The sequence below is a fragment of the Lutjanus erythropterus genome, chromosome 11 (genome assembly GCF_056507025.1).
Source record: "Lutjanus erythropterus isolate fLutEry1 chromosome 11, fLutEry1.hap2, whole genome shotgun sequence".
NCBI classification, from domain to species: Eukaryota; Metazoa; Chordata; class Actinopteri; order Lutjaniformes; family Lutjanidae; genus Lutjanus; species Lutjanus erythropterus.
Window position 1 is genome coordinate 5,866,247 of NC_139327.1, and position 10,270 is coordinate 5,876,516.

Sequence of the window (10,270 nt, forward strand, 5' to 3'; positions counted from 1 at the left end):
AAAACATTTCAGCAGTTCAAAATTGTGTTTATAGGTATTTCACGTAAAAAAATTAGGACATTTCATTAAGTATCATAAAATGAAGCTGATAAAACCATGTTAAGTATGTTTTGAAGCTGTAAAATATGGCCAAGGATCTCCAGGACTCCACTAAACACTACAGTTAAACTGAGATATCCATGGCAAAAATTACTTTCTGTACACACTAATATACAACCTCAATAGAAAGTCAGTTTTATGACCGACCTCACTGAACATTTTCAAATGACAGATGAAGTGCTGAATCCTAAAATTGCTGCATTTTGATGATCCAACTTTAATTTGACATAGTTTAAGGTTAATAATATAGTTATTAGTACTAGTAGTTATATACTATGTGATGTAAAGGACATATTTTTGCTTTTGGGATTATCTTATTATCTTACTCTCGTGCTTTCTAACTCAAAGCCATGCTTAGTAAAGAATTAAGCTGCAGGCCTCCCAAGACCCTTCCCAAACTGCATCATCAGCCTGCAGAGGCCGCCTGGGCAGACCTGAAGATCACAATGGCTGTTGACGGCAGCACGGGGCATCATCGCCCAGTGGGGGCTCTGGGCTTGACCTGGACTGGCTGTCCAGGGCGCAGGGCCAGCACAGAAGAAAAGCGCTTTACGGATGGAGCATGTGGTCAGGTCATCTCTTCTCCTTCTCTTCACCCCCTTCACAGCTCCCCCCTTAATCCCAGCCTGAAGCTCCCTCCCTCGCTCGCTCCCTCCCTCCCTCCCTCCTCCTCCTCACCTCACCCTCCTCCCCTGTATCCAGCATATCGCGAGGAAATGCCAACAGATGCCCAGTGTCTAAGACAGGCATTATGTTCTTAGAGGATGTCCTGGTAATTCTGGTTTTTGCCAGGCTGCTGATTATTACCACGCTGTCTAGAAGTAGCGAGGATGAGAGGCAGCACCGAGGACAACAGGTAGCCATCTCTGCTGGCTGGGTCACGTCACGTGGTGCTGCAGTCTATGCAAAACAACATCTTCAAGACCCAGAGGGGACATATGTCTGTTTGTAGTATATGACGAAGTGATGGAATTAACATTCACAGATTCAATAGACAGGCAGCTTGTTAGATAGTTATAATATTATTGTCATTATTAGTAGTAATATTATCAATGGTATTGAGGGGATAACTAAATGGTATTCAGGGATAGCTAAATAAGAGTGCACCAACAGGAGCGTTTAGTGTTGTATTTTATAACATGTTACTCATCAAGAATTTAAAACCGGAGGAGCAGGACTTCATTTGCTATAAGAAAATGTGTCAATCATGGGGACTCGGGGAGAAAGTGGTTTGTCAGACCCTGAGGGGGCCACACTGACCTAAATACAAAATTGTCAACAGCAGTCCTACACTGACCAACCAAAAGAGAACACTGGGGACACAAACATTTAACTCTGCAAAAACGGCATCAGTTAAAATACCTCAAATGGGAATACGTGTGTCCAGAGGCTACGTTAATGTTTCATAGGACATTCACCACCATGGCAGAGAACTGCAACAGTGATAGTGGTTGATGCTTTGTGAATGCAAAACAACATGTATTCATCTTCAGTAAATAAGATGCTGTTAATGCATAAGGAGATCGAGTTATTAGTAACTAGCTGTCTTATTTGTAAATCCCTTTGTTGTTGCTCTTGTTTACTTGTCTGAGGGATTCAGACAGATGTTTCTGCCTTATTGTTATTGATGTATGGTTTTTACATGAATGGTGAAAAGAGATTGTTAAGATTAAAGTTGAACCCTTCCAGTAAAGAGGATTTCTCTCCATTGAGCTCCTCAGTGGTGCCGAGTTCATGGATGAGTCAGTGAGGAGGGATGCCACCGTGTGGTCAGGAGTGGTGTTGCTGGTGGAGCATAATATAAATCCTCCTGAGGTACTGAAGCAGTTAGTGTCTTCTCATGTTGTTATTTCTGAAGCTCTAGTTACAGTATTATTACATTTACTGCAATATTTTCAGGAGATTCTGTTCATTTTCAGCATCCTCTACAAGAGTAAACAAAACTAAGAATGTATTCTATAAAATATATTGTTTTTTCCTATGAATTACAATTACTACATAAAATATTGTTTGGTATTGTTTGGTATACCTGATTCACATGATCATCTCGTCATGAAGCCTCTGCCTGAGAGCCTGAAGCCTGATAACGAGCTGATCATGTGAATCAGGTGTGTTTGAGCAGGAAAACATCTAACATGCAGGGAGGTGAGCTCTGAGGACCAGGACAGGGGAAACATTCTACAATTGCATATAGACAGAATTACAAATGTGGGGGTTTTAAAGGGTAATGCTCATGTTATATATATATATATATATATATATATATATATGTATATATATATATATATATATATATATATATATATATATATATATATATATATATATATATATATATATGTATATATATATATATATATACATATATATATATGTATGTATATATATATATATATATACATATATATATATAGTCAAATCAAGAAATAAAATGATTTCTGTTTAACCAGCCAACAGTAAAAAACAATTCAATTTATTTCAATTTATGACGACATAAAACAGAGAAAAGGAATTTTTCACATTTGAGTAGCTGGGTCCAGCAAATGTCAGCAGTTGTGCTTCATAATTGACATTAAAAATTAATCAAATATCAAAATAGATGGCAAATAATTCTGTCAATAGACTAATCGATGAATCATCTCATCTTGTCAGCTCAATAAAACACATGACATCTTGTAAAATGCTATTTTGATTAAACTAGAGCTGCAATGATAAATCAATTAATTGATTAATCAACTATTTTGATAATTGATTAATTTTTTAACACAAAAAAATCAAAATTCTCTGATTTCAACCTCTGAAATGTGAATATTTTCTGGTATCTTTACTCCTGTCTGACAGTAAACTGAATATCTTTGGGCTGTGGCCAAAACAAGACATCTGAGGACGTCATCTTGGACTTTGGGAACACTGAGCAACATTTTTCACCATTTTCTGACATTTTTAAACAAACATCTACTGATCAATTTATTGAGTAAATAACTGACTGATTAATTGTCAATGAAATTAATTGCTAGTTGCAGCCCTAGATTAAACCATCCATCAGGATATAAAGTAAGCTTTTGTTCAAGGAGCCACAACATTAAAATTCTTCTTACACATTCATGCATCAATAATATGAGTATTGAAATATTTTACCAAACACATCTGTGCTAATTCTTATACTGAAGTCAAAAATCTCAATACCTCTTCCACTACTGGCAATGTGTATTGAAATCAATATATTATATAATTTACAGTGAGTAGTAAATGTCAATATGATTCACCAATATTAGCCAAAAAATAACACATTTGAGGAAGCACTGATTGTTTTTTTTCCACGATAGTTGTGATTTCAGGCATTTACAATGAAATTAGACTTGTAGATTATTGTCGGATAAAAAAAAAAAAATCAATGGAGATTTGCCTTCACCCACTCCAACCGATATCCTGGACTTTTGTGAATAGAATTTCCTATATGACCTTTGCTCTGTGTATAAAAGCTGTGCACACAAGTACATGTGTTGTGAGCTGGGCTGCACCCGTAGCTCAATACTGGTTGACCTACAAAACCAGTGAGAGTGCTGATGTTCATCACAACCGCAGGACCCTGGTGTGTCGTAAAGACTCATGCTGATCTGAGAGTCTATGAGGCTTGACGCGTGACATCGACCTCACGAAAGAACAGGAGGGGGGGGGAGAATAAACACATAACTGCCCAGTAACAAGGGCTCTCTCCTCATTGGCTGCTCAAGAATGTTGCATTGATCATACTCTTTGTGCAAAAATGACACATGTGGTTTTGATCCACATACACACAGGCAGGATTACAGTAACATGCTCACACAACACAGCTGCTTGTGAGCGTGCATGCACGGTCTGAGGCTTAGATGTGCACAGACACACACACTTGCTATCACCCTCACACACAATTACACATACACACATCTCACATTCACACACTGACAAAGTATTGGTGAGAACTAGGGCAGAACCACACCAGTAAGCCTCTTTTTTACTTAAATATCCTCTGAGAATTCAGTTTTCTTCCCCACCCAAGATTAGCACTTAGCCCCTAGTAACAGTGCTGTCATTTTGTTGTTACACGTCACCCACCATGGTTCATACTTTATGTAAACACTCTTTCCTCTTCTATAATAGGCTGCTTTTTGCAATAGCATATATATGGGCATAAATTTCCAAAACCGTCTTCATCTTTCCACTAAATCACACTTTTTAACTAAAACTTTGACATTTTAAATAATATGACCTTGACTGGATAGTGGGACAAAACTGATTTTCAATTAGGAAAAAATAACTAGTTTCATTTAAAAACATTTTTAAGCAGATTTTTTTTTACTATCAATCCACCCTAAGGAAAGTGTGCCAAGATTTTATGGTAAATAATTTTTGGATTAGTACCACAATTTTTATTTTTTTAATCAACATCATCAGGCATCAACTAGGCTGCAACTAGGCTTGCACAATTTGGTAAAAAAGTCAGATTGTGATTATTTTGATTGAAATTTCAATTGCAATATGCAATACAATTAGTGGAAATGAACACTTTTGCATTACATTTTCCTGTTCACTGAAAAAAAAAAAACTATTAAAATTGCAATGACATGGTATTTATTGAGGACATGTTTTCTTTCATCTCGAAGACAAGATTTTTAGGTCAGGTCTTGGCAGCACTACAGTACCTCACACATTTTTCCTTTTACAAGAAATTGCAGTTAGGTTCTGGTTCTGCGATTTGGATATTGCATTTTGCCATATTGCGATTTTATTGTAATTGCAGGCAACTGTGCAGCCCAAGCTGCAAATGATGATTGATAATTGGACGATTATCTGGCATTTTGAAATAATCTGCGTCGGCCAATGCCTGCATTCATGAGGCTGATAACCAAAAAAAGCGTGCAGACGCTTATATACATATATACATTATTTGGTATGCAAAATTAAAATTAAGATTGCTTTTGTACTTATGATTAATGGATTAATTGATTGTTAATTTTACCAATGATTTAGTAAGGAAAGAGCTTACAATTTGCAACCCTTGGTTTTATATTTTTAACTTTAAGGTTTATAATTATAAATATACTTCGCTATATATCCAATATCAAAATATATACATTTTCATTACTTTGAACCCTTTTTAAAGTAGGCCATGTTTGACACAAGAAGACTGCGATCACATTTATCTGCAAAAGGAGAAAAATGTCTCAGAAAAGTGCTCATTAAATCTGAAGTTTAACATGTCTAAAAATGAGCATCATTTTGTGACATCACAGCTAGTCTGGAAGCCAGTAATGATCCAGTGCGCAGCTTCACAGGTTTAATGTGGAAACTTGAAACTCCCACAAACACTGAAAATAGATTTTACAGTGAAGTAGGAAACATCTTTGAAATTAATATGATTTGCATATTCACAGACTCTGGACGTTGAATGTGGGAGAAAGAGGTCATATAATTTAAAGAATTTTTAACTAGCTAATTACATTTTTTTCAGTGACAAACGATTATTTGAAGCAGAGTATTGTCTTATATATGTAGTTGTATATATGATTTAAATAACAAGTCCAGAGCATATCTTTAAACAAATTAAAAATGATAAAATTACACACATTAACAGGTGCAGACAAAATTTATCTCAGCTTTTTTTTTTTTTCAAAAACTGCTGTTTCATGTGGCAGATAGGCCTTCTCTCCATTCTTGAAGAGTTTCCTATTTCTCACACACACGGATAAAGACAGCGGCACAGCTTGGCCTTCAGTGTCAATAGGTTTATTATTATTTGCAGAGGAAGAAAATTCAGCCCTTATGCTTAAGTTTCACCAATTTTACATCTTTTATAGCAGGGTTATCAGTGGTTCTAACAGATGCCATCAAAATTCTGTCATCATTCGACTTCACTTTCATCATAGTTTTATGTCAGCGTTGTCACATGAAGCTCAGCGTAAGTTCAATCAGGAAGTCCTTCTGTTACGCTGCCTTCATTCACTACTTTCCTTTACTCCGTCTCTCTCCTCCTATTCCCTCTAATCAGCTGATTGTGGGCGTTCACCTTCCTCTTTACTATCCAATCAGATTTTGCCACGGTCGCGATAGCCAGTCAATTTACTGCTGCCAAACTTTAAATCGCTTCTGTCTTTGCTCCATCAGTTGTCATTCAGTTAGTCGCGCGACCCCGGGGGGTTCTCTTCACTACAGCTTCATCACCCCCATTTATATATGTGCATATTGTTTTCACCTCAGTGGGGTCTAACCGCCAAAGACTTTTCATCTTTCATATCTCATGCACGTGTCAATAAACCATTTTCTTTACTCTTAGTCTCTCCTGATTGAAATTCAATTCAGCTGTAAAAAATAGCTAAAGACTATAAGACTATCAAGGATCTGTTTAAGATTGATTCTTTATTCCATATCCACTGTCCATGAAAAAAACACAAAGGTTGCTGATTTGTGTCTTAAAGGCAATGTTTGATTTGTGAAACTCACGAGATTCAGTCAATTTTCTTCATTTTGCACATTGTATAAACTAATTATTTTTTATAACATGACAACATGTGGCTGGATCTGGGTAGATACGAGGACAAAAACACTTGGTCAGAGTTAAAGAAAGATCATGGTTTAGGTTAAAATGATCACCCTCACTCTGTCACAGATCTGAGGTTCCCCTCTAGACACAATCAAGTTACAGTAACACAGAGAAACTAGAATTACATGAGATTGTATGTCGCTGCCAACCAATTAAGTTGTAGTTTACATCCACATCTGTCCAGACCCATCAAACAGATGTAGTGAAGACTTGAAAGGAATTTAGTAAAAGGTATTAAGTGTATTTTTTTGCAAAACATGTATAATTCCAGGGAATAATTTCCAGAAAGAAACATGCTGTCTTCACTTAGGGACTATTTTAACAGAGGAGGACAGAGGACTAAAAGAGAGAGATGAACATTGTGATGTCACAGTGGAGCTGAATTTTGACATTTTGGATATAAAATGTCATCAATTCATCATTTTGTCCTATTGAATATTAATGTGAAATTGTATCATACTGTATAATGTATGAATTCATTACTTATGGCCAAAACTGTTTTTTTAGGTCACAGTGACCTTGAACTTTGACCTCTGACCCCAAAACCTAATAATTTCATTTCCATGTGAATGTTTTTACTGCAGAAGAAAATATTTTATTTCTTTCTAGTTTCATTCTTCTCTTGGTATGAGTTTTGTATGACTTTGCTGAGAGTCAGTCTTACCAAATCCGAGCTGCTCTGACCTTTTAGTCTTTGTAGTTACAATAGAAATGAATTCCTGTTGATCAAGAAGGACACAACTTGTATTGTAAAGCCACAGACTTTCACACTGGGTCTCTCAGACACACTTCCACTGGGTTTGCACCCAGTACATTTTTTGGTTCAGGAAGCTTCCTTTCCTCCCTTCCTGAAAATTTGCATTCTGGTCTTTCTGTCTTTTCCTGTAAACTGTACAGAACATGACAATCAACCCTATTCCAGCAGACAGTATCATGCCACCGTGTTGTGAGGCTGTCTCCACTGCACAGTGAATATAACTCATCCTGAACCAGACAAAGATTTTGGACCTGAGAAAATCTTTTTTCTTAAAAAAAAAATCTTTTTTCTTCTTTTCTTTCTTCTTGAGGTTATGTTGTAAGAGCATAATTTAAAAAGATAAATGACACTTTAGAAAGAAAGGTACATGGTAGGATGTAGAGCTGCAACAATTAATCGATTAATCAATTACTCAATTAATCAACAACTATTTTGATAATCAACTAATCGGTTTAAGTCATTTTTGAAGAAAAATAAGTCTATCTCTGATCTCAGCTTCTTAAATGTAAATATTTTTTGGTTTCTTTACTCTTCTACAACATTAAGCTGAATATCTTTGGGCTGTGAATAAAACAAGACATCATTTTGGGCTTTGGGATACACTGATTGACATTTTTCACCATTTCCTGACATTTAAAAATAAACAACTATTGATCAATTAATTGAGAAAATAATCAACCAATTAATTGACTATGAAAATAATCGTTAGTTGCAGCCCTAGTAAGATACTACTGACGTAATGATGCTCAGCACACAGTTTAACGCACTTAATGACAACATATTCAAATACATTAAGTGATGCCACAGACTAAGCAGGGACTGTGTGTCTGTGAATTTTCCTGCAACACAGATGTAGTAGCATCTCCTGAGCTGGGCTGAAATTTGGTACTTAGAATAAACAGACCCTGTCTTCAGAACAGAGGCAGCACAGCATGCCGGAAGTGAGCCAGTATGATCACATGCGAGACCACTGAGCACCTCGCCTTTCATGTATACAGCGCATTTTGCCATGCAACTCTACAGCTGAGTCTGGAGGGCTAATTTAGGGATCTGGTGAAAGGACTGTTTGCTCAACACACCAGGGTTCCCTGGCCTTCCCACGCCTCATTTGAGAGGCAACAAGAAAAAAGGCAAATAGATGAAAGGCGGTCCCCACAGTTGGAGATGATGCACCAAGGGTCCTCTCACTAAGCAGGCAGCTATTCAAATGAGTGGCTAATTGTGGCATCTGTTAACCCACTGAAGAGGTGTCAGTGCAGTATCATGGGTCTGTTAATTGGTACAAACAGGTAGCAGATGTAGGCTCTGAGATTGAGCATCTGCCATTTAGTGAGCCAACCTCCATGAGCAGTCATTAGACAGCCAAGCTGATGGAGAGAGATCAAAGAGGAGAGGAGAGGAGAGGAGAGGGGAGGAGAGGAGAAGAGAGGAGAGGAGAGGAGAGGAGAGGAGAGGAGAGGAGAGGAGAGGAGAGGAGAGGAGAGGAGAGGAGAGATTTGAAAAAGAGAAAGTTTGGGATAAGCCACTGAATAAATCATCTACTAAGACCAGTACATTTTTCAGTTTCCAAGATATTTATGTCCCCTCTCATTTCTCCTCTGCATTTTTGTTAAGTAAAATATGCATAGATTCATTTTCTATCAAATATTTGTGCCCTTAGTGCACAAAAAGGGAAAAAAAAGAAAATGCAAATGCAGGCACATTTTCATCAAGTAGTTTAGAGCAAATAAACTAGGCTACGCAAAGCATAGTTTCATCAGAAGTTGGCAGTATAGGCTACGTTAAACAGTGTAGAAGCAGTAGAGGTTGAAAACATGAAACAAACCAGCTTGCTGACCAACAACAAACCTCAACAAAGAAGAAGAAACAAAACTAGTCAACTTGGCCATCTACCACAAGTTCTGGATTTTTTTAATTGGGAAAGTTGAAATTATTCTTTCATGGGACAGTCAACACAGACAGCGGAATAAGCTTTTTCTTCTTCTTTACCTCAGAGTGGAAACAGCCGACACTCATGTGATTTAAATGTTCCCAACAGCAGAGCTTATTTGGAAAAGGTGCTTCCATAAACAATTAAACAAAGAACCTCAAACGAGCGTAAAAACATTTTATGCAAATTTATATTAATTTAGCTGTTTCCATCAACCTTTTCTAATGCGATACTATGCAAACATGTGCATAAAAATACACTGATTGAAATACAGCTATTGATCTGTTCATTAACAAATCACAGTACCAGGATTTATGTATTAACATCATTTCAAAGTATCATAGAAATATATAATAAAATTTAATTAAAATTGTGACGAATTTCTGCACTAGTCAAAATGAATGCAACATTTTTGATTTGTATGTGTCATGTAGTATTCATGTGGGGAATACTAACAAGGACAGCTGAAACTTGGATGTTGTTTGAGGCTACAATGCCTCTGAGAATCAGATAATTTATCAGTACATTAAAAAATACCTATTAATGTTGAAAATAAATAGTTGATAAAGTGAAACCCTTATGATGTAACATTTAATTTGTAAAAAAAAACCCTATGTATTTACACCATGCTTAGATCACAACCTTAAAGAAAAAGAAGCATGTATAAAAAGTTAAATCAAATCAAAGATAATCAAATAACAACAGTAGTCAACTGGAATTTTTTACATTTGAATGACTGTAATTCTAATGCTCTAGAGAGTCGAGCTGATAGCACCTATGAATGGTATCATAAGATTTGTGACTGAACCTGTGATGGTAACTTCTTGCCAGCAGATGGTACTAGCTTGATATTAGTAAAGAAACATGTTATATTGTTCTGTACTACAGACAAACAATAGTTCAT